A 25,158-nucleotide genomic window follows, 5' to 3' on the forward strand; every position below is an offset into this window, starting at 1 on the left:
AATAAACCATAGCTAGATAGATGTCCAGGAGACATTTCTATGATCTTTTAGTTGGTTCTGAAGTACCAAGGAATAAGAAGATGAAGTGAATGAACCCTTAGCAAACCCACATGGAGACAGACTCACCATGTTCTTCTCTGAGCTCCTTCTATGAGATTTCCTTCCCAATATGTTCCACCATGATTTAGTTCTGTAGTCTTGGGGACATGGACCCTCTGCTACTGAGAACAGTGAGGGATAGGAAGAGAGAGGTAGCATCTGCGGTGGTCATTTTGTTTATTGACAGAACACTTATTTTTCAGAGTTTACAACCAGAAAGCTGATTGTCTCAGTACCCTAGGGCCCCTTTAAAAAAGCAAGTAAATTCCAGACTAAAGGTGCTCATCCCCAGTGTAGGCAGGCAGGTCACTCCTAGCAAGCTGGGGCTTTGAATGCAATAAGAGCCAACCTTGTCTGCTGTTATAAATAACCAAAGGCTTAGAATCTATCCTTTACATTCCATCCCTGCATTCACAATGGAGAATCAAAGTAGGAAACATAAGCCTAGCTGGGTCTGGGATTCAGCCCCACCAGTGCCTTAGTTAAGTCAGCCAAACTGGTTTGTGCCCATTTATTCCAAAGTTCAAAGCTGAGACCTCATACCCAGCACTAATCTTGAGGAATAATTTTAAAGGAAGACTATACCATATATCAAACATTTGGGGTGTACCCAAGAGTTTGGACAAATGAGGGGGAATAGGCTGTAGAGACTGATATCATTGGGAGCTTCGTCCTTACCAATACCACCCTCCAACATATTTTTAAAGGAGAAACTCCAGAAGGTTTAAGAAGGGAAAAAAATATTGGTGTAAGTTTTTTACTTTGCGAGTTCTCCCAGGAGCACAGCTGGATTTTGTATGTGAGAGGAGTTAGAGCAATCTCAGCACGAGGTGCTAACAGTGAAAATGATATGATTTTCTGGGGTGTGGTGGAGTCGCCCTGCCCTCCCTGAAAAAGCCATCACTGTGAGTCGATGTGGTACCATAGCTCGAGCCCACCGAGAGGGATTTTCATCAGCGACAACAGCATGAAGCAAAGTTCTCTGGAAGCAAATGGGCACATACAGACACCACACACACACACACACACACACACACACACAAGTCTGATCTGCTAGGAGGCAATCATGCCCACAGAATGAGCAGATGAAAACTCCCTGCTCCCCAAGGCTCTGAGGCCACATGCCAGGAGCTGGGATGACAATGTTACACCCAGGACAACTCCTGTCAGGCCTAGGCAGGGCGTGCCTTTGCTTATTCATTGTCAAAGGTCCCCTCTGTCCCCTCTGGTTCCTCCTTGTTTTGAGCCATGGCCCCAGTTTGATGATGGGTGAACCATCATGATCCATACCCACATCTGAACAGACCTATCAAGTAACTCAAAATATGGTCACAGCATATGTTTATTGATACAAACTGGACATGAATCAAGAGGGACATCACCCTCTAAATACAGTGAGGAGTTAGTAAGAACAAAACATGTTCCGGAGATAAAGGTTTTTCAGGAAGAAAGTTTCAAACATAACTTCTTCCACAGGAGGGATAGTTTTGACAATTCCAAAGAGTAAAGTTCTGTGTAGCTAATATCTATCTTCAACAACCTCCCCACTCAGTGGACACATGTTTACTAAAAATCTATCCTTTGCTGGGAAAAAAAATTAAAATTGCTTCTTTGATCCCAGGGATAAAACCAAGCACCATAGGATGGTCACAGGAAACTTAGGTTGGTTCATCTACAAAATTGAAAGAAGGCAGAAACTCCAGGCTTCACAGATCTGAACTTTAATAAGTGGGAATGTAGATAGAGTCTAAAAGTACCCCTGAGGATAACTGCCCGTTTTAACATCTCCCCTCCCAGAGTATAAGGAAATTGGAATCAAACAGAAAAGATTACTCAGCATCTGCTATAGAAAACAACACATTTTAAAGCACCCCGCTGGCTTATTTTATTCTAGCCCTTCATTGCCTTTGAGTTATTTTACTACTCTGGAAATTATAGATAATTGATAGCAACACAAAATAGTTCTTGTCTATAGACATGGGAATAAATTCTGTGTGGTTAAGGTTTACTGTTTCTGAAATCCTCCTACAAAAAAAAAAAAAAAAAAAAAAAAAGCCTAGCCCCCGACCACTTGCAAGCACATACCAGTATCATCTGAGGCAGGCAGATTCTATTCTGTGCACATTTACATTTTTCCAATTTACATTCTGAAACATATCATCTCTGCATGCAGTCCTCATGAATAGCAAATTATGTAAAATATTTAATATTCATTTATTTGCTATGTGTATAAGAAGCATGATTTTATTAACTATTAACGAGTGGTGGACACTGATCCTCCAGTTTTTGTTTTTTTGTTTTTTTTTTTTTTTGCCTTAATAAAGAATATAACCAAGCACATGCTATCGTGCAATGTAGAGTATCAGTGACTACAGAAGACGTCCGAGGATGAAGGAAGGCCTGGCCTCTCCTGCCCCTTGGAATCAGAATAAAGGATTTCTTTTAGCCACACAGGGTTAGCATTTTAGTCAATTCAGCAGAAAGTAGAAAAACTACAGTGACATCTGCGTTTCACATAGACTGAGGTCAGCAGTTAGCTGTTTATCACAGTAAGCTCTCTTGTCTTATTTCAAGTGCAGATCCAGTGATTGTCATCCAGGCCACATTCAGCCTTCCCAACCACCCTGAGTTTGAAAATAAGAAAGACTCAGACCCTAGTGAGTAGCACAGCTCTGCTGAAATTTTCATGGGACGATACCTCAATGTGCCAAAGCTAAACACACAAAGAAAATGCATAATGTCAGGCCCCAGAATGCAATGTTCGTGTCCCCCTGAACGCCTGCCTTCATGAAGCTCGTTTATGACTCACAGTGATACACATATGACGGCTGTGATAATTACAATATAATGTTCATTGACTTTTCTCCATCCGAATCATTCACCCAACTTATACATTAAAAAGTATATATATTTGAGCCACTTCCCTTCTTTTGTTAAAAGGCAGGGATGATTTGTAGTGCCATTTGTAAGAATGGCATCCAGCTGTTTTATAAAGTTCACTTTTAGCCACCTGATTAACATAGAATGCAAGAGAACCCACACAACCAGTTGGCATACAGAGGCCAGAACAGCCATTGTTCTCTGCAAGTTTCAGCCTTTACCTCATCATGACTCCAGGACAGGATGCAAACCACCCAGCCGTAAGCAGCCATACCTTCATATCCCCACTGTATTGCATTAGAATACAGATGAACCAGAAGCCCTGGGTCAGAAGAGATGGTCAATTGCCAAAGATTTTCTTCCTCAGAGAATGAAAACTGGGAGGTCTCGGGCTCTCTTTTGAAGACACTCAAAACAGTAACCAAATATCACTTACCTAGGGAAAGACAAAGAAAGGGAGAGATAAAGGAGAGTTAGGAATCCACCATAACCACAGAAAACACACTGAGGAGACTGATTCTAAGCAGATCAAGTTTAATGCAATTCTGCTTTCCCACAGCTTCACGTAAGACTGGGTTTTACCTATTCCAAGTACAGGTCTGTTGGGGAAATAACACATGTTGTGACAGCTACAGGTCCTGTCCTGCTGCCCATTTTCCATTCTGTCCTGGAATTCTTACATATATGCATGTGACTACTGCAACACGGGTCTCTTGAGGCGAAATTGGCTGGGGAGTCGGTTGTGTGCCAGGCGGAGGGGGAAATGTGTACAACCAGCTGCCTTAATGATTACAGAGGCTCTGTCGCTATGTGGTTCAGATGCTGTGAAGATTGAACTAATAAAAAGGAAATGAGAGAACTGTCATCACAGATTACATGGTATTTATTCCAAAATCTGTTCATTATAGAAATTTGCAAGACAAATGGCTTTTCAGCCAGGAATGCTGGGGCTTTCCTCCTGGTGTATACATGGTGTGTATGAGGCACCAGCTTGCTTAAAGCATGGGCTGGCCTCTCTCTCTCTCTCTCTCTCTCTCTCTCTCTGCCTCTCTCTCCTCCTCCTCCCCTCTCTTCCGTTCTGGCTACCTCTAAATCCTAATATAACTCCTAAAGTTCTCATTAGGTGGTCATCAGAGACAAGTGGAATTTGTTTCCTTCTCTATATGCTTTCCAAATGACTCTGGGGAGCCCTGTCTCCTCAGATTCCACAGCAGCACTGTCCTGTGCATGAAAAGAATATTATTCCTTTCCCCCTCCTCATTCTTCTTTTTCAACAATGTTTTAAAGTAAAATACCCAGGGGGTTAATTATTGTTGTTAATCAGCATTATTAACCAGCTAACTCAAGTCACACCCATGAAGAATTATACAGACAGAGATTTGAGTTCTTTTTTTCTTTTTCTTTTTGCATGCTCCCCCTCCCCCTCCCCCTCCCCCTCCCCCTCCCTTTCTCCCTCCTTCTCTCCCTTTTTCTTGATCAACTCTTTGGAACAACAGAAGGAGAGCTAAGAAGAAAGATGCTGAAGGATAACAAGTAAGAGGAGAAGAAATGAACCAATAAGGCAGAGGAGACAGATTATGGAAGAAATGAAAAAGATAAAAGTAACTAAGTAACTGCATAGTAGGAGCAAATTCTCCAGTGAAATGTATCAATGCAAATGAAAGGCACTGAGAAGTGGCCTACACATGGAACCTCTTTTGCTGATCCTTTAACTCTCATGATGGTTGAACAGAACACAAAGTTTCAGATCCATCAAAGCTGCTCTTGATTTATGGGACTAAACAGAAATGATACGGGTCAGAGGCATAGCTGTGTCATGTAAATGTGACTCTTTAGGGAAATCTCCAAAAAGGAACATCTTCTGTTTATATCCTAACCCCTCAGAATTGACAAATAGTTAACTTCTGGCCTGTTCATTTCCAGCAAAATACTTGGCATTTTGTTGTATCCCAGTAATTCTAATGACATCTTGGCTCTCTGCCCAGGAAATTCCAAGAGTCTGAAGTTTACCTGACATCTGCATTACATGTCTGACGACTTGTGTGATAACAAATGCTGCTGCAATAAATGATATAAAACAAGCTATGCACCGAAGCTTCAGAAAGGCCCTAACATATCAGAAAGAGGAGGCTGCCAACATGCAAAAGTGTCTGTTTCACTAGGGAAGGGACTCTTAGACAACCCCTCTCCATGCCCCCCCCCCAAAAAAAAGGAAAGGGAAGGAAGGGAGGGAGGGAGGGAGGGAGGGAGGGAGGGAGGGAGGAAGAAGGAAGGGAGGGAGGGAACTTGGGTAGTATCATAGGATCATCGTGTTTGTTGCCTTTTATCGGAAGGTAATTATAGCCTTACTCAATTTATGACACATAATGTACCTAATCCCTCATAAATGCTTCTTATTCACCACCCAGCACTTCCTGATGCTGCTGGCCAAATAAATGGTAGCTGTTTCTACCTGGGTGAAGGCAAGGCTGTTAATTGTAACACTCCATGAAACTTAATTATGCAAAGCAGAGAGGCAACTCTGGAGCTATTAATCAGAGGTTTGATTCAGAAGTAATTTGTTGTTGGGACCCAAGGAGCTGTTCTTCTCATTCCTTCCACTGCGATGCACTAACGGTTAATCCTCCACTTTAATGGAAAGCTGCTGGGGTTGCAGTTAGAACTTGATGGTGACAAAGCCGCTTATGAACATCACCTTGCTTATTAAGTGGCAGATACTCAATTTCTTCTATTTAATTCACTTTTAATTACAGCAACCAGAATCTAATACCATTCATAGAACATCAAGAAAAAAATGTAGCCAATCACTTATTTCCTATCTGCTTAAACGTAGAACCAGAAGTAATGGGCAGGCTATAGAAAGCTGGTGACTATGACCTGAAACTCACAGGGTAAACCATTTGCATCACCTCTAAACATCTTCCAAAAGAAAATAGTATATCTAGCTCTCTAAAGGTGTTGAGTATTTGTTTCTAACTCAATCAAGGGTGAAGTGATGAGAGTGGGTGGTCCAGATGGCACTGAAGGAGCTCCACATACATCCATGAGAGGAAAGATAATGGAAATAGGAGGGAAAAGACATAACCAACAGAGAAAGAATCAAAGTCAGACATCCCACCATTACAACTACTGTTGCTGCAGACCTGCAGAAGAGCCTCAAAGAAAGGGGGGGTCTTTGAATACTGCACAACATTCACTGGACATGGCCTGGAAAATATGTCTCATGCCCATTTTTGAAGACAAGGAGACACGCCTAGCATCAGCGTTCATTTCAATGAGCTTGTGTCTCATAGAAGCTGAAAAGATTTGCCATAAGTATAGAAGTGTGGGGACACACAGGTCATCCTGGCAGAACAGAGACTTAAGAATAACACAGAAGCAGAGTAATAATAATTAAAACATGTCCAGAAGAGGAAAGAAGCAATAAGTCATGGAAGCCTGAAGGATGAGCTGAGCAAGAGTCTGAAAGAGGTAGAAAGCAAATAAAGTCAGAACATGTGCACTCTTGGCTTAAGAGAAGACCAGGTCTCCCTGCTGCTTTGTGTGTGGATGTTGTATGAAAGACATCTCTTCTCATCCTTTCTCTAACTCAGGTTCATACAGTACCTTTCCAAAACATTCTTCTTCCTGCCTGTCTGAAGTTGAGCTTTTCTATAAAGGTAAGATTGTCTTAGGGCCGAGCAATGCCTATTTCTTGCATTACGCTGTATTGTTCATACATTCATGAGTCAGTAAAACACTTGCTTTCTGACAAGGTTTTTTTTTTTTTTTTTTCTCGTAGGTGTTCTATAGCTACTCTCAGGGAAGAAAGAATGGAAGTAGAATAAAGTCTTCCAAAGACAAAAGGCCCTGTTCTCCAGATTATACATCTCACCCTGTATAAAGAAAAGGTTTTCACAGATGTTATTAAATTAATAAACAAGAAAGAGACGCTTCCATAGTCCTAGAGGGTACAGGCCTATTCTCATGTACAGTACACTTCAGCCCATGTGAAGACTTTTAAGTCTACAAGTATAAAGTTTCTTGTTAGACTCTGATGCAAAATTTTATAGGATATTTGATGACTATGTAATCCCTGAGATTGTATACTCAAAAAAAAAAAAAAAAAAACACACCCACCTGTTTCTAGTTATGGTATGGCTCAGCCCTAGCACACAGTTTGTGATTAAATTCAAGAATGTCGCAGGATATTTGATCACACTATGAGATCGTGTACTGAAAAAAAAAACCTGTTTCTAGTTGTAGTGTGGCTCAGCCCTAATACACACCTTTAATCTGAGAGCTTTCTATTTATTGTAAACAAGACTGAATAAAGTCAATCACAGGTCAAAAGATGGATGAAGCAACAAGATGACAGGGAGTAAACATAGGAAAAAGAAAAAAATCATAGCAAGTTAGAGGAAGTCAGGTGGATAGATAGACAAACAGGAAGTAGAAAAAGGAAGGATAGTCAGTTGGGAGAGTGCTTATGGAGAACTGGTTCTTTTCTTCTGGGAGGAAGGTTCTTAGGAGGAAGGTCAGCTGGGTGCTTACTGTGTTTTACTGAACTAGCCAAACTCACCACAGCATCTGGCTCCTGAGTCTTCATTTGGTAAAATCAAACAAACATTTGGAATTTGTTTTTAAAACAACTCAAAGGTACAGGTGACCAAAGTCTCCCTAGACAGTCCCTTGGCGCCTACCATATTAGCATAACTCTCATAGCTGCTCCGTCATTCTCAAACCCGTGTCAGTATGGTAGTAAAATACATAGTCATCTTAGATACGGATGGCTTCTTAGTCTTTGCAATATTCTCCGTGCTGCCATTAACATTCAAAAGAACATGATTTTTGAAGCAGAGGAGAAAAAGTGATGGTCATTTTAGAACTGCTGTTCTTACATGCTTTCTCATAAAAGTTGGAAACAAGTAACTCATTTGGGTGGCTGAGGTAGAGAAAGAATCTGTTCAGACGTATTTGTTGCTTAAAGATGCGCTTTTCAATCTGGCCACAATCCAGAATTACTAATCTGACGTTTGTCTTAAAATGAATAAAGAATTAAATGCCAGATCATATCTTAAAACATGATACATTTTAGGCTAGTTAAATGTAGTTTACGGACCTCTTTGGAACTTAAAGACACTCATAAAAGTGAATTCAGTATGTGAGAAGGCCAGATCTGTGAGAGAGATGTAGGTGGGTATAGACACGTCTTACATGGTTAATTATCTAATAGTGACTGTAGGCATTAGAGACACTAAGAGAAGAGAGAGCCCATTGTAATCAATAGTAGCTATAAACACTCTCTTTAGAACAACTCTGTGAACTGCGCAGGAAGCTGTAGGATTTGCATCCATATAGTACTGCCGAGAAAGGGCGAGAAAGGGCAAATCTACGGCAAGCAGCAGTAGACATACAAAGCAACACCTCCACTTTCTGAAGTATTCACTGCTAAATTCACTTTTAAGAATATGCCATAAGATTTCTGCAATCTCCTATAACTCCGAACACCTTATTCTTTTTTCTTTTCCTTTTTTTTTTCTTTTTGGTTTTTTTTTTTTTTTTTTTTTTTTTTTTTTTGGAGACAGGGTTTTTCTGTATAGCTTGGTTGTCCTGGAACTCACTTGGTAGACCAGGCTGGCCTCGAACTCAGAAATCCGCCTGCCTCTGCCTCCCAAGTGCTGGGATTAAAGGCATGCGCCACAACCGCCCGGCTGAACACCTTATTCTTAACTCCTTGGGATGATGTGAAACATTTCACCTCATCTAACATTCTTGCAAACTGGCCTTATTAGACAGGATTCTCAGAGGAAAAAGCAATGCAATGTTACACAGTGAATGGTGATAGCAATTCATTTAAACAAATTTAATCAACAGCGATCACCCCAAATCCTCCTTTCGCTACTACCACTGAACTAAAGGAGCTTAGAAATATGTATACTTTTCTAACATACTAAATTTTCATTTTTTTCTAAGCACGTGTGTTTGACATTGTATATTGAACACTGTACCTGCACATTCGCTATCTGAGAATGTTTTCCATATAAAGTATTTATAAGTAAATAAATATTAGAAGTAAGCAACGGTATGTAAAGATGATACGACCCAAAAGTAAATACACTGACATCTGTTTGGGGACAATGAAGTTATAGCAAAAGAAAGAAAATGTGAGGCCCTCCGGTGTACAGGAAAGAAAAAAACAATAAGGAGACAGAAACTGGAGTTGGCATAAGGAGAGAGCACCACTTGGAAAGTATTTAAGCATGTAAAACCAATTTCCTTACCAGGAGGCAATCATGCATATGGTACAAGAGAAGGGAACTAACAACAACACAAAATGTTCCTTATCCGATGATGCTCTCCACCTTCATCCACTAACTACATAATAGAATGCAAATGGTTAACCAAGCTGCCTCATGATTGCTGATTGCTGAGTTTGCTATTCATTGCGGTTGGCCTGTTGATTCCTTCATGTTTCACTAAATAAAAGAACCAAAAAACCTAGCAAGAAACAAAGCACATCTGGATCCCAACTAGCATCATGTTGAAATTCTGAATCTTGTCTGGTGTTGAATAGGACCTTTGGAAACTCTGCTACTATACATGTCCTAAGGTTGACATAGACTTATTATTGATAGAATGCTTTTGGCCACTGATATCAGCCACACAGACATTATCACAAATTCATGGCCAGGGAGCAGCTTGAAATGTGGGGAAGAAAACTCTGGCAAGCATATAGTAACAAAGCAAATGATGCAGATACCAAGGAACACAAGAGAAGTTGCAGAAGAGACTCTGTAAACACAAAGTGTGGATCCTAGCAAGTCTCCTTGTGCTATCTGTGTGGCCCAAGTATAAAGAAAGAGACAGAAAATCCCATCAGCGTGACCCTCTGATCATAGATGGTGATTTAAACCTTAATAACTACCAAGACAGATACATGTGAAAATACCTTACTACAAACCAGCCTATGCATAAAACTTTCAACTGAAAAAGAGTGATACAATTTAGGTTAGTTAATTATAGTTTATAAAACTCTTTGAAATTCAGAGACACTCAGAAAGGCAAATATAATATGTTACATGGCCAGATCTGTAAGGCAAGCTAAACTCCACAACCAACATAAATAGTATAGATAGAGTCATAAGTGCTGCCAATGGAGTGAAGAGATATGTGTACACTACTGTCTAGCTCCCTAATTGGGAAAAAAACCAAGAACCCAAGTATTAGAATATAACAAGCCATACTTTTAGAGTATATTTTCTATCTGTTTTCATTGGAAAAATACTAAAGAATTGACAAATATCCAAATGAACAAAACTCTGTTCACGCACTTGCCATCAGAGCAGACATTGTGCTAAGGAGTTGACAACAGTCCCCTGGACTGGATCATTTTACACACATACAAACAACACTCAGAGATGAGTGGTAGTTAGCTCAAAGTCCTTGAAGTTGGGCAACAGAACCATCTACCCCTAACCATTTCATGCCATGACAAAGGTGGACAACATGGATTCTCTAATCATTTGGGCCAAGTCAAAAGAAGGTAGCCTAAAATATCTGAATCAAACAGTAGAACAGACTAAGGGATGCAATGTTGTTATGGGAGGTAAATTAATGTCCTACATCCTGACATATGTGCCTTAACCACTACCTTCCCTTACCCTTGCCCTTGGTTTTCTTTCAGAAATTGAAGGAAAAATCCAACTGCGGAACATACACACACAGCTTGGACACAGGACTTGGAGAAATGGAACCGGAACTGTCCTGGAAGTTTTCTCTCTTAGGAGGAGCTCTCACAGTATCAGAGGTACTGTGTAAGCTGCTAAGGGAAAAAGCACTCAGAAATCCTACCCAGCTGTCAAGCCTGAGAGCTACAACACTAATCTGCCCAGCAAGCTATCCCCAGTGGTGCAATAGTGGCACATTTCTCTTGTGGGAAACCAACGGTTGTCTAATTAGACTTAAGGCTCACTTAGTAGGAGGGCATTCATGCCTGGTACTGTAAAACCTAGCCAAGCACCTGTACTCAAGAGGTCACAGGCCAGAAAGGAAAAGCTACTACTGCCATTTTCTTAAAGCAATATTTTTAACCATATTGTACATACTTAACCTTATTTCTGCAGGTTTAAGTATATGTCCCAACTCTCAAGAAAGATTCTAAGATGGGTGCTGAGATAGGAAGCATCTGTTTTTGTCCAGAGACAAGCAATCTGGTAACTTATCTAGTCCTTAATGTGTCAGCACTAAATATATATATATATATATATATATATATATATATATATATATAATTTTAAACATATATGTTTATATATACACATACATATACATATGTTTATATATAAACTTTACACACACACACACACACATATGTTCCCAATCTCTCTCACACACACAGATATGTGCATGTATATGAGGGAGGGATAAAAATGATATAAATAAAGTACCCATATGAAATTCTAAAAAAAAATAAATTAAAGTAAATAAACCTAATCGCAAAGTACGTTATGAGAATTGATAAAAAGGAAGCAGTAAGATTCATTCATGGAAGTTTGCTTTTCAAGCAGATTTGCTAAAACACAGACCATGAGTTTATGACGATCCACTTTCAGCCCTGTAACCTGCCAGCTAGACACCACCTAAAACCTCCGGAGCCCAGATGGAGGGAGAGGATCCACTATGCAGAGCATGACAAGCAGTCTGATTCTTAACTCTGCAATTCTTTATTACAATAATTCTTTCTTCCTGTTCCCACCAAAAGAGAAATATGCCCATTTTTTGTTGTTGTTGTTTTAGTACTGATCTCACAGGGATGCTGTATTATACAAGATAACATAACAGGCTGGAAGCACAAAGCACCACCACGGAGAGGCTTAATGATACTTAGTATTACATTACCTTCTGGACCACCCCTTGTACCTGTCTCCAGGGACAATCACAACAATATGAGGATGTCAACCTTGGGAAAGAATGGCAAGCTCAAAAATATTTTTCAATGTCTGTAGAAAGAGGCAAAGCCCTGCAGGAGGTTGAGGAGTTTCTCCTCAGCAAAGAATGCAGAAAACTGCTGGAGCGGCTGCCCCAGCCTCTGGATGGACCGCCGTCCCCACCGAGCCATAGCCGAGAGTGACTGGGACACAATGATGGTGCTGCACAAGAAGGGCCCCAAGACCATATAGGCCAAGCCTAAGCAGGCCATCTTAGTGATGCAATGAGGAAAGATGTGGAGATATCCAAGAAATGGGCTGCTGGCCAGAAAAAGCAGCATTCCATCACTGAAAATGCAGCCAAGCTAGACCAGGAGACAGAGGAACTGCATCATGACCAGGGTGACCCAGGAGGTAGGCAAAGTGATCCAGCAGGGCCAGCAACACAAAGGCCTGACACAAAAGGACTAGGCCACGAAAATTAATGAAAAGCTGCAAGTCATCGCAGAGTATGAAAGTGGACAGACCAATCCGAATAACCAGGTTTGGGGCAAAATTGAGAGAGCCATTGACCTGAAGCTCCAAGGGAATGACATTGGGAAGCCTACAGAGAAGGAGCCAAAGGAGAAATAAACACAAAGTCTCTAAGCCAGTGGTTCTGGCTGAGCAATTCTGGCTGGTCCCCTAGGAACACCAACACTGTTGTGGGTCTCCTCACATGGTCAAACAGAACACAGGGGTCAGGCCTGTGTGCTCCCTCAACCCATAACCGCTGTCAAACAAAGCAAAACCTTGAAGAAAAAAAAAAAGAATGCAGAAAACTCAAAATGAAAATACATGAAGTACAGGGAGTCTGACTGAGAGAACCATTTAAGTGTCTGGTGCATAGATGTGCAGTTCCTTTAATTAAGTCAATAGTCGTAAGTGATTGCCTATTACAGACATGCTTATCACTTCTCTAATCTTTCCGCAAAGGCCAGGTTTTATCACTGCTCATTTAGATCTCCTGATGTATATAGATTTCAATAAGGTTTCACCTGGCCCCACATACACATGTGGTATCTACTTCTCCTCTTTCCTTAATAATTGATGCTCATGCATATTTTCTGGGCATCCTGGGAAACTCCTTCCAAAGCTTTCTCTCCGAGCAGCAGTCTTTTTCTATAGATCATGGACAGTTCACCTTAGAATTACACAAGGGAGCCAAGATCAATGGCAATATGATTTACAGCAGCTCTTACCCACAGCTTGTGGAAATTACAAATAAATATGGGGTCAAACGTCTTACCAATAATTTGACATTGGTAAATCTGGCTTATTTAGAAGTCTTAAATAATAACGACCTTCACATCATCATTTCATCCCTAAGTGCATCTGCACATTGTCGAGAGAGCTGAGAGCAGAGGTGCTTCAAGGTAGATCACTATCAGAAGGATGTCTCTCCTCTGAAATATTTCTTTATCTTAAGTATTGCAGCAAAGCTGAACTGTCCCTACAATAGCATACCTATCCATCACCCCAACCAGCATGGCTCGTTCATCAAACCCCTAGAGTGAACTGGTCAGCTCTATTTGCCATTTTGTTCTGATTTTGTGGCAGGGTCTTGCTATACCATCAAGCCTGGCTTTGAACTGGAAATCCTCTTTCCTTGGTCCCCTGGGAGCGGAGATAGCAGGCATATGCCACCATGTATCGTACTAACTCCAAATATCTTTTTTTTTTTTTTTTTTTTTTTTTTTTTTTTTGCAGGTGGCAGTACATACAGGTAAAACAAGTCTGTATTTCTGATTACCCTAGGAAAACCACAAATACCACAGCACAGTAATTCAGAAGCAATGTGAGTCTGGTTGAAATACTAGCAATGTAAAGTATCAAAAACAATGGCAACCTCATACCCTAATATTTTGAGACAGTGATGCTGACACTTATTTCAAATGGTAAATTGAGTTTGTTAGTATAACATTGACATTGGCCTTGATTTACAAAGGAAAATGTCTTGTCCTGGAGTTGTTATCAAATATGAGGTTTCAGCATGCATAATTCTCTAGCAGAGGCAGGTGTATAGACATGTGAGCTGTAGTCTTTGTTTTCTATGAAAGTTACAGCTTGATGCACAAGGACAAAAATATAAAGTATAGAAAAATTCTAATACAGTCAAGTGTGGGAACAGGTCTTATGGAGTGGCTCAGTCCTTTCACCTCTTCAAAGTTTAGCTACTGAGAGAAAGGGATAAACAGTAAATAGATAAAGGACACACAAGGAAGGGCATTGAGTAATTAGATGCCAATCCACAATATGCCCAAGAATAATTTCTCTTAGGCCAGCAAACACCTTCCACATCACTCTTTAACTCTTCTCCTGGTTTTATGTCTAATATAGACACATACCGCTGGCTACATTATAGACTTCTTTATAATTGAATGCTAGTAACTGGGAGCACTATCTATGTGAGTACTGGTTGACAGTGAATAAGTTATGCTATGTTTAAGGGGCTCTCAAAGCTTGGTAATGATATAGATTCAAGACAAGAAGAATTAACATTGTTGCCCATCTAGTACAGATGAGCTTTCCTTCACTTACCTCTGCCATTCATTATTGTCTTCCACCTTTGATTTCAGAACATCTAAATGCATTTATAAGTCTGTTTTAAAGGGGAAAAGTACATGGTTGTCAAAGAGAGCATTCAATTCAAATCCTTACCTTGTTATGGAAACCATGGAAGTAGACTGGGTTGAGGTTTACATGTCCCATGTGCCTTCCCTGCCCCTTGCTTTAGTGATCTGTAGGTTTGGGATGAATGCTTTTTTATTTTTCCTGACTCATGTCACACTACATTTTAGATCTTGAGAGCCTCCCAAAGGTTCAGAAGTTGAAGGCTGTGATTCTAGTATGAGGTCATTGGGGTTTAATATATATTTTAAGAGATGAGGCCAACCTCAGGTTCTGTAGGTCATTGGATATGAACTCGAAGAAGTTTAAGACCCTGGCTTTCCTGGTATATTTGCTCCTTGGCCCTCCCCAAGTGAAAGGTTTTGCTGTCTTAGATGGCCATGCTGTGATGTGCCATCCAAGCACAAGAACAAAGGATCATGACTAATCAGTCAGACTGCAACCTTTAAAATGGCTGGCTAAAATAGTTTTTCTTAAGTTGTCTCACATAGTTTATTATAGTAATGGGAAGTAAACACAGATCAAATGTCAGGTCTTTGGACCCTCTATTCATCCTTCATCCTTTGCAAAGGTGTGATACAAGGACAGTAGCTCCAACTTGGAGTTCAGATATAGCTCTCAATTAGTCGTCTGGGATTTGAACTCAAGTCTGTTTTAATTTCAATGTCCCAACTATTGGCTATATCATATTCCTAGTGACTAAGAAAGCTGAAGGTTATGATGTTCATAAAATGTGCTATCTTATAGGCATGTAAACTATCCATGGTTTCTTTTATCTTGATTTCAAGTACTTTTCTATTTTTATGCCCCAAGTAAAATTATTGCTGATATATGTGTTCCCACAAAAGAGTCCTCCCTTTTTATGAAGCAAAATATCTTATTGTATAATCAGGAGAAAAGTCAGAGACCTAATAAGCATGTGACAAAGGGAAACCCAGATGAAGGAGTCTATGCCACTCCAGACACTTCAACTGTAAGCAATGTGCTCAGTGGAAATGCTAGAACGTCTTAAACAGCACAGCAATATAATCTGATTTTTGCTTTAGGTAGCTTAACTTGAATGGATTGGGGGTAGAAAAATCATGAGAATACATAACTCAGTGGTCTAACCAGGAGAGAAATAAAAGCTTAGTTTTGCTGTAGGTTATGAATAAAAGCAAAAGAACCACACACAAAAGTAATTCGACTGGTAATTTTTTTTCCTCCTAGGAGCACACATTAGCATTTCTGGAATAACTGTGTTTGCATATTGGGATTAGAAAGTAAGCACGTACACTGTAGACAATGAGAGCAAGGTTTTTCACTGTTGGTGAAGAGGGGAGACCAAGAGAGCCTGTGAGATGCTGAGCTGAGTCATAGGTAGAGTGAAGACTCATGGGATTTTAAAGCAGACATACAAACGACAGGTGGACAGTTATACAGATAAATATAGTTCTTTTATCCATGAATATGGACACACATATATTTTCCTACTCCTTGGCTTAGAGGCCAGATGTTCACTCCACTGTATCAGTCAGTTCCCAGCACCATGGTCTTATTCCTTGATACTAATCTTCCATCAAAAGAACTTTACAAGGTCATGGTGCAGCTCAGTGGTAGAATCCTTGTCTAATCTATGTGAGGCCCTGGTGTGGTCCCCAGTTCAAGAAACAGTTACCTTATAGAACTGGTAGATTTTAGTAATAATAATAATAATAATAATAATAATAATAATATATAAAGGAGTGTGTAGTTTGTTTCTGGTGCCAAAAGTGAGGAAATGCTTATTAAAAGAGATATTTAAACCACACACACACACACACACACACACACACACGGTCACAAAAGCCAGACTTCAAGTGTTGTCGATGACTTGGGTTGCAGTAACTTAATAAACAGCAACAAAAATTGAAATGGGTGGGCATAAGAATACGCTCATATCAATAGCTAGTTATAAATAAGTAAATGGAGGAGGGTCACACGGTCTCATGAAAAAGACAAAAATTCTCCCATGGATATGGGAGGGGGGAAAATGGGCACTTACTTGAATGTTCTTACTCCATACACACAAGCACACCCCCACACAAGTGACATGAAAGGAAAAGGAGACTATGATATGGAAGAATGGAGCTTAGGAGATGGGCAAAGAAGACATGGAATGGTGATAGTGTTCAAATACTAACAACTACAATTATAAACATACATGAAAATATAATGAAGAAACACAATGTTTTATATGCTTACTAAGATATTAATTAAAGAAAATCATATTAGTCCACAGTGTAAAAAGAATGAGGGAAACTAAAATTACTCTCAGAAGCCTGCAGTAATAATTGCTTCAGGCAAGAATCACACTGATCAGTGATAAACCAAGGGGGTATCATTTTGAGCAGAATCAGGAAATGCTTTCCCCAAAAAAATATTTGCAAAGGGAAAAAAGCAACTTTTCAGCAGAGAATTCTGGAAGATACATTTGCCAAGGGATCAGGGATAATATCTCCAGTGAGTGACACATGTCATTATCATGTACCAGCTGCTGTCATAAACTGTGAAGGGCACGTAGCCTCTGTGGTATTTCCCATTAGCTTATAATCTCACAGCGATCATGAGAAAACACCAGTCAAAGCCACATGGTGGGGAGCTGTATAGAACATGAACCAATATTATTTGAAAGTGTCAAAGGTCACATAAGACAAAAAACTGTCACAGACTGTAGAAGACAAAGAAATGTGACAAATAAAAGGTAGAGTGGTCCTGTATTGGATCTGGAACACATAATGGACAAGTGAGAAATTGGAGAAATCGGACATGTTCTGTGAATCTGTTATTAGGTGTATACAATACTTAGTTTATAAGTGGTGCTAATTCTCCAATGATGGGCATGAAGAGAAATGTAGCACGCCAAAGGACTCCAGAATTTACTCCAAAAGTAATTTACTCCCCGTCCTGTGGGAGAAGAGCAATAAGGAGAGAGGGAAGAAGAATGGGCAGAATCTGGAGAGGAGTGATAGGTGATGAGTCCCAGGTGGGTCAGAGGGTGGCAGAGGATAATCAGTGTCCACCAATGGGTGAGATAAGGAAGGTAAATATTGGATGGCAGTGCTAACATTATTTTGGGGATATGCTGAGCCTGAGGTGCTGCTGGGACATCCAGATGGACATGCAAATTAGACAGTTTGATCATGAGTAGAGAGTCAGGAAGAGAGAGAAAAATGAAACTATAAATGTGAAGCGTCAGCATGGAGAAATCTGCTAGACACGGGGTTACTGGTACAATCACAGAACACCACCATCTGAAGATGAAACAGGCTGATGTCACAACCCAGATTTAAGACTTCTTCAAATCGCTCTTATTGTTGGGCTTCTACATTTCTATGTCTTTGCCACTTTACATCCTGCTTGGCAAAAACCTGAGAGCACAGATGTTCATTCAGCAAATGCTTGCATGCACAGATCTATGAAGAAACAGGCCCATCACATTGTGTATCAGAGATGTATGAAGTTTAAATCTTGTGCTGGGTAAGATGTGTGTCAACTTGACACAAGCTAGCATCATTTTGGAAGAAGAAACCTCAACTGAGAAAATGAGTCCCACTAGGACTGGCTTGTGGGCAAGCCTGTGTTACATTCTTCACTGATGATTGGTGTAGAGAGCCCAGTTCACTGTGGGCAGTGCCTCCCCTATGCTGGTGGTCCTGGGTTCTACAAGACAGCATACTGAGAGAGCCACAAGGAGTAAGCCAGTAAACAGCACTCTGCTATGGCCTGCTTTGAGGTTCCTGCATGTAGTTCCTGCCCTGAGTTCCATAAATAACAAATTATTACCTGGGGTTGTAAGATGAAATAAACTCTTTCCTCTCCAAGCTGTCTTTGGTCCTAGTGTTTTATTACAGTACTAGAAAGTCAACGTAAGATAAATTTCTATACATATATTATTCTTTAAGTCCTCTATGCTTGAAAACCCGGTTTCATCTAAAAGAATTATTTTTAATCTAAATAATTTGGTAGAATAGATAGTTGAAATCCAGTTATACTTCATAGTATAATGATTGGCTATCTCTGATTTGTTTACTTCTTTCACTACTTTTAATATTATAGAAAGAATATCAGCAAACAATCATATCCCCCAAAATGCAAAAGAAAACAAAACGGAACTGGAACTGTGGGAAATATTTCACTCTCCTTTTCCCAACATTTAGGGGAAAAAAAAAAAAAAAAAAAAAAAAAAGGAGACATGTAGTTCTTAACTCCTGCAGTCCTAGCTCAACATTTAGGCGTGCTTCTTCCTAGGGCAGAGTTGGAGGATGCTTCCCCAGCCTGACAGAATGCACAAGTTTTTGTCAAAGGACAATCTTCATCATGAACTGCAGGCACAAACAGAACATAAAACATCACTGTTTCTTCCTTCCAGGGCAGAAGTCCCACCTCTGTAACACGGCACTTCCAAGTGATGCTGTGTGCTGTGCAAACATCCTGCTAGTGTAGTTTGCTTTCTTCTGAAAAACAGTGAAATGTAATGATGTTTAAAAAGACGGGTGATGCCGGGATCCCTATCACATCACACTATTTGAGAAAATGGAGCTTACCTGAATATTACAGGCTTAACAATTGCCAACCAGATGGCAGGCAGTAATATAAAAGGTATTACAAGCTCCAACTCCTTATGCGTGTCATTTAGTAGGATATTGTGCTCAAAGCCTGCTCTGCCACTGATGAGCTAGATATGTCCTCCTCCCCTCACAGTGCAGAGTTTTTCAAGCTAACACTTGCAAAAAGAAACATCATTTTAAAGCGTTGCTGGAGATTACTAATTTGTAATTTTCGCACTTACTGGCATTTTTTTCCTCAGAGTGCTCGCTGAGGTCGACATTGGGGAGCTGAGATGCGTAAGTGGAAGAATGGATGACACAAAGCCAGAAGAAAGGATGCAGAGCTCGTATTTATTCTTCCTGTTTCATAACACACTGCTTTCCCTACAGTTTGTTGGGCGCACTGAGAATTTGGCTCAGACTTTCTAGAGATTGCAGGCAAGCAAAACGGCATCATTAGTGATGGAGTCTTAGGATTCTGAAAGCAAAAACTCCAGCTGGCGTCCAAACAGGAGCTCGGAAACAATGGAATGGGCTGATCCAGTCAAACCCAGCTACCAATGAAATGCACTCTCAACAGGAAGAGAGAACACAAGTTCTAAGAAATGTATGATTTGGAGGCATCAAAACAAGAGAGAAGAGTAAGATGGGATCAACAGGCTGACAACCCTCGGGGTGAACACAGCCTAGCAGTAGATAGAAAAAAAGTCCCAGTCTACCACAGTCCAGGATCTGGGGCAAAGAGCAAGCAAAGTCCAAGCTCTGAGGCAACTGAGGCATTAGGATCCCAACAGGCAGTTGAGCATAGGCAGTGGCAATATATGAGGGTAGTACATAATTCATCATTTGTGACAGTGATGTCCTGGAGTTGCTCTGGTAAACGGTGGTGATGCAGAGGAGAGGACCACAAAGCAGACAGACAGTTTTTACTAAGTGGGTTCACTAACTACCACTGGGAGCAGAATTCTTTCTGGGGTAACAAAGACATAAAAATATTATACATGTATATTCATATACAATGTACATCATCACACTATGGGATGGCCATTAAAAGAGGAGGTCAGTTGATGGTTTATATGTCAAATACTTTTCCTCTGTAAAGGTTGAGAATTCATCTATGTCCAAATTCCTTTCAAATATTTTATGGCCGACACATTCAAGTAATACATGTCTGTAGGTAACATGACATCTTTTCTCCAAGAGAAGAAATATGTACTTCTTCAAATGAGAAAACAAGACTCAACCTAGAATTCCCCTTACTGCAGAGGACACACACATGACAGAGTCACTCCTCTGCTTCATTTCACCCAGTCTGTGTGTCCCGAGGCTCTGCATTAGAGCAGAGAATGAAATAATAGAGAAAGAGCCGCAGCCCCGAGTGGGCTGTTGAAATTAGTTCCGAGGCATGGGTAATTGTCCAACTCGTCCCTCGGCTAAGCCTGTGTAAACACAGATTTAAGTGATTGATCAAAGATAGCGCAGTCCCATAATGATCAAAAGGAAATTAGTGGAAGCTCAAAGAAATCGCATTATCTCAAGGCTGGAGGAAAATGAAGGGTTTTAGACCTCAGCTCGGGACATTATTCTCCCTCCTACAATGCACAAGGCACAAGAAGGGGAAGGAAGATGATATTCTCTGGTGCATAAGAATAAAGAGAATGTTCGAAACTCCATGGTTAACAGCATCCCAGAATCTGAGTTCAGTTGCTTCCTCTAACATATGAGGAAACGCCATGTAAAAATCACTTACCTTCTTGGACCCATGTATTTCTCATGCACCAGTGAAGAAAACACTGTCCCTCACAGGTGCATATTAGTAACCAAACACTTAGTATCCCTGTAGACTCTTTATAATGCTTGGTTCCTGCTAAGCCTTCCAAGAACCTGTTTGATGGGGACTGAGAAAAATGAATAAATGAATGAACACATGGCTACCATGAACAATTTTTATACGTGAATGGCACAAACTTTCATCATCATTTATTTGTATATTATCACAGACTGACATTACATGATGTATTTCCATGTGTGTCTCTTCTATTTCCTACATTGCAATACAATGTGTCAGGATAAGCAAGTGTGTCTCACTCATAGGACTTAGAATAAGAAATTGCCTTTCATAGGCATCCTGTAAACACGTGTGATATGAATGAAGGAAGGAATGAATGAAGGAATGAATGGGTGGGTGGATACACAAATGAAGCTGTCAGCATTTGAATTCAGATCTGCCTGATTCCAAAGCTGGTATCCGTAAATTATGGAGATAAACTGCAGTTAATAATGCTTGTTTCTTATATAGCTTTGAAAGGCATATTAATGTTCCCCAAGCAAATTCACACTCTTCTTCCATGATTGCATGGTTACTTCTTTGTGTGGAAAATGGCAGTTTGCATGTTGGTGCACATAAAATTGAGGTCTTGAGGCCATTACCCAATGGCTCAATTTTCTCACCTGGGTCCTGAGAAACATCTCCACGCTTTTCCAGGATGGTATCAAAGAAAGAAATGTGATAACTGAAGCCAGTTTATAGAGTATGGATAAAGGTGCCAGGAGCCAGGAAGTATAAGAGGTCTTATAGCAGATAGAAGAAATGCAGAAATTGGTCCTCTCTTATGATTCTATAGAGCCACAACCCAACTAATGCACCAATATTGGCCCATGGACATACCAGCCCCCAAGCCAGACTCCTGACATAAAGCATTTTTAAAAAATCCATAGGTGTTAATCCACCAGGTCTGCAAAATTTTATTATGGCTGTAATAAAAACCAGCATAATGCTTTGAAGGGCTCTATAAGAATATAATTTTGAAAATCATAAAAACTAACATTTTAAATATTCATTGGATTTAGTAAGCTACCTTCTACACAAAAAACTAAACTTCATAACAAAACTAAGCAGTTTCAAGCATGGGCCAAATGAAAATGTGGGAAGGTTGTGTGTGTGTGTGTGTGTGTGTGTGTGTGTGTCTGTGTGTGTCTGTGTATTAGAGAGAGAGAGAGAGAGAGAGAGAGAGAGAGAGAGAGAGAGAGAGAAAGAGAGAGAGACAGAGAGAGAGAGAGAGAGAGAGAGAGAGAGAGAGAGAGAGAGAGAGAGAGAGGCCTACATGTGCTTTTAAGGCAACTTTGAAACCTTAATAGAATTTCTATGCTCTGGAAATGTGGGCTGGCTTCCATAAGCTGTTCATTAAGCAGTGGGTAGCTCAGGGTGTCTGCAGCCAAAGCCGTCTTTTACCACTGTTTTACATGCTTTCCTCCATAATAAACAGGCAAAGTGAAGCTCATGCTGTCACCATTCTACACTACAGCCACAGCCACATTTGCCAAAGCTCACTATTGTTGCAACCGTTGCAGGTTGCAGCCTGGGAGCCATGATGGTATGACTTCTCCATAGATAACTGTCTCAGTTGTGTCCAGCCCAGAGCCATTGGGCATGTTGTTTGTGACAAGAATGATCCTGGAGTCCACAGCTCTCACATCATTGACATTGCTGGGGGAAATTAACATGCGTCTGTTCATCACTGCAGGCAGCGAAGAGAGTGGGCTGTGATTTCAGCTTCTGTCCTCAAATAATGTTTGTTGTCACACTGCAATCTTGGCAGTGTAACAGATGAACATATCGTTTCATCTGAAATATTTGCTAAACATGATAGGACCTTGAAAAACCACACCTCAGCATGTGTGTGCCTGTGTGTAGTGGGTATATGTATATGTGCCTGTATGTAGTGTATGTATGTGTGCCTGTGTGGTGTGCATGAGTGTATGTGTGTAGTATCTCCATATATGGCATACATTTTAATGGCATTATATGTGTGGCATATAAGATTTCTGCAATGTATTGTGTGTATGCATATGTGTGTATGTGTGTGTATGTTACATGTGCATATTTCTATATGTACAAAAGCATGGTACATGCTTATCTTATGTGTTGAACTTATCTCTGTGTGTATGTGTGTGTGTATGTGTGGGGTATGATGTATGTGTATACATGTGTGTATATAGCATGGTCTGTGTATCATATGTATGTGCATGTGTGTACACATGTGTGGTGTATGCAATGGTATGTGATACATGTAGTATGCTTGTGGATACATATATGTAATGTGTGTGTGATGTGTGTGTATGCATGTAGAAAACTATAAAACTCTAAACTAAAAGGAGAAAAAAACCTAGCTGAATAAGATAAACAGAGAACCTTAGTAGTTCACTAAAATTTTATGTATGTTCCTCTACCTTTCTCCAGCCCTGCTTCACTTAGTATTTTTATAACCTTAAGAAAATGAAGACCTTAAATGGGCCTAGGAAAGTCATGCATCTACCTTTCCTCTTTTAAAATATGAATCTTAATGCATGTGCAGTTTCTAAAGTGGAATCTAATGGCAATAAAATTCAATTGGCCCCATCAGCACTGGACATATTATTCTTGTGACATTATGTTAACTTGAGAGCTGTGAAGCTCATTTGCTCATAAAAGAGCTTTGAGCACTAAATAGACTGTTTCTTTGGACAATGGGCACACCAGTTATACATCAGGTTGACATTTGGACAGCACCCCTCACCCCTAGTTGAGCTAGGAAGTCATATTGTTCCTTAAACCACCTCAGAACAAAGTTCCCCACCTTTGAAATGGTGAGCTGTAAACCCATCTCACACTGTTTCAGCTTCTTTTCTGTCAGACATGATTCAGAACTAACACTCAACTCATTGATGGAATAAAGCAAGAGCTGTTTGTCGAGCTTCTACTATGTGGCAAGTGCTGGTCTAGACTTGAAGATGAAGTAAGGACAACATACTCAAGGTTGCTTATGTGCACTGTGCCTTTTCTAAAAAAAAAAAAAAAGACAGAGATAAGTAACTTAGCAGAGTGTTATAGTGTAATGCAAAAATTTCTAAGAAATTTCAAAGGGAGGACTGAGAACAGCAGCAAGGGTGGAGAGACCATGGGAATTTGAGGAGACAGGAAGGGGCTTCTAAGAAGAGGAGGCAGGTGTGAGGTTGACTGAGATAAGGCTGTATTCCCTTTTCCTGAACAGAAACAAGAGCAATAAGGCCTATTCAGAGAAGAAGAAAATGATTAAGCCAGGCAGGCAATGCAAGTATGTTGAACCAAAAGCTGAAAGAAAAGGCACTGGTCACTTCTGAATCCTCTTGTGTGGATAACAAGCAGAATTAGAAACCACAGTTTTTGATTCCTAATACTTGGTCTTAGATACCACACTCCTTTTTATTCATTAGCATGAATACAGTATGCCATAAATGTGCCTGTACAGGTTACAAATGAAAAGATAGCTACTACTAGAAAAATCATGAGCTATTAAAGAAAGGATGGTCATATCACCCAGACTCACATAAACATTCTTTTAATACTTGATGTTTATTTTCTCAAACAAAATTGAATTACTGTGTTTCATTAAATCTTAATTTTGTTTAGAGTTTTAAAAGCAATAATTATTTATAAGACATAAATCTTTTATTGCTGCCTTATCCACTATGGCAAAGAAGTAGAATCAATGTAGTTTAACCTCAACAGAAAAAAGGATAATGAAAATTATGTGTATACACACATATATATATATATATATATATATATGTGTGTGTGTGTGTGTGTGTGTATACATATCCATATATATGTATGTCATACATATATTTATATATAAATTTATATATATATATATGCTATATTATCCATATATCAAAGTTTGTGATTTCACTTTCCTTTAGAGCCAAATTGTATATGGGTACAAAAAGAGACATAAAATTTGAAGTAAAATGGATGGACTTAGAATGTATAATATTAAATGACATCACACAGTCTCAAAAACCTTGCATTCATATGTGTAATACAGCCAATGGTGTATATGTATATGTATGTTTGTATGTATGTATGTGTGTATATATATATATATATATAATATCAAAATAGTACAACATGTAGGAAAGAAAACAATAAGGACTAAAGATTCGGGGATGAGGAAGGACTGAAGGCAGATAGTGGACACAAGTTATACATGAAGATATAAAGCTAATTTTCTAGT

At 39.8% G+C, this 25,158-nt stretch overlaps 1 protein-coding gene and 1 pseudogene across 2 annotated transcripts in view; one reads left to right on the top strand and one right to left on the bottom strand.

Annotated features, from left to right (window-relative positions):
- Positions 1–25,158, bottom strand: part of Opcml (opioid binding protein/cell adhesion molecule like) — a 1,093,816-nt gene that overhangs the window by 859,807 nt on the left and 208,851 nt on the right. Inside the window, exon 1 of one of the 2 annotated variants that reach the window (XM_076939694.1) lies at positions 3,254–3,272. The exons of the other annotated variant lie outside the window; for it this stretch is intronic. The gene's annotated coding sequence lies outside the window, so the exon portion shown is untranslated. Of the gene's footprint in view, positions 1–3,253; positions 3,273–25,158 lie in introns of those variants that run through there. 2 annotated transcript variants of the gene reach the window in all.
- LOC117713425 (endothelial differentiation-related factor 1 pseudogene) lies at positions 12,054–12,521 on the top strand (annotated as a pseudogene).

This window comes from Arvicanthis niloticus, chromosome 8, assembly GCF_011762505.2.
Source record: "Arvicanthis niloticus isolate mArvNil1 chromosome 8, mArvNil1.pat.X, whole genome shotgun sequence".
Lineage (NCBI taxonomy): Eukaryota > Metazoa > Chordata > Mammalia > Rodentia > Muridae > Arvicanthis > Arvicanthis niloticus.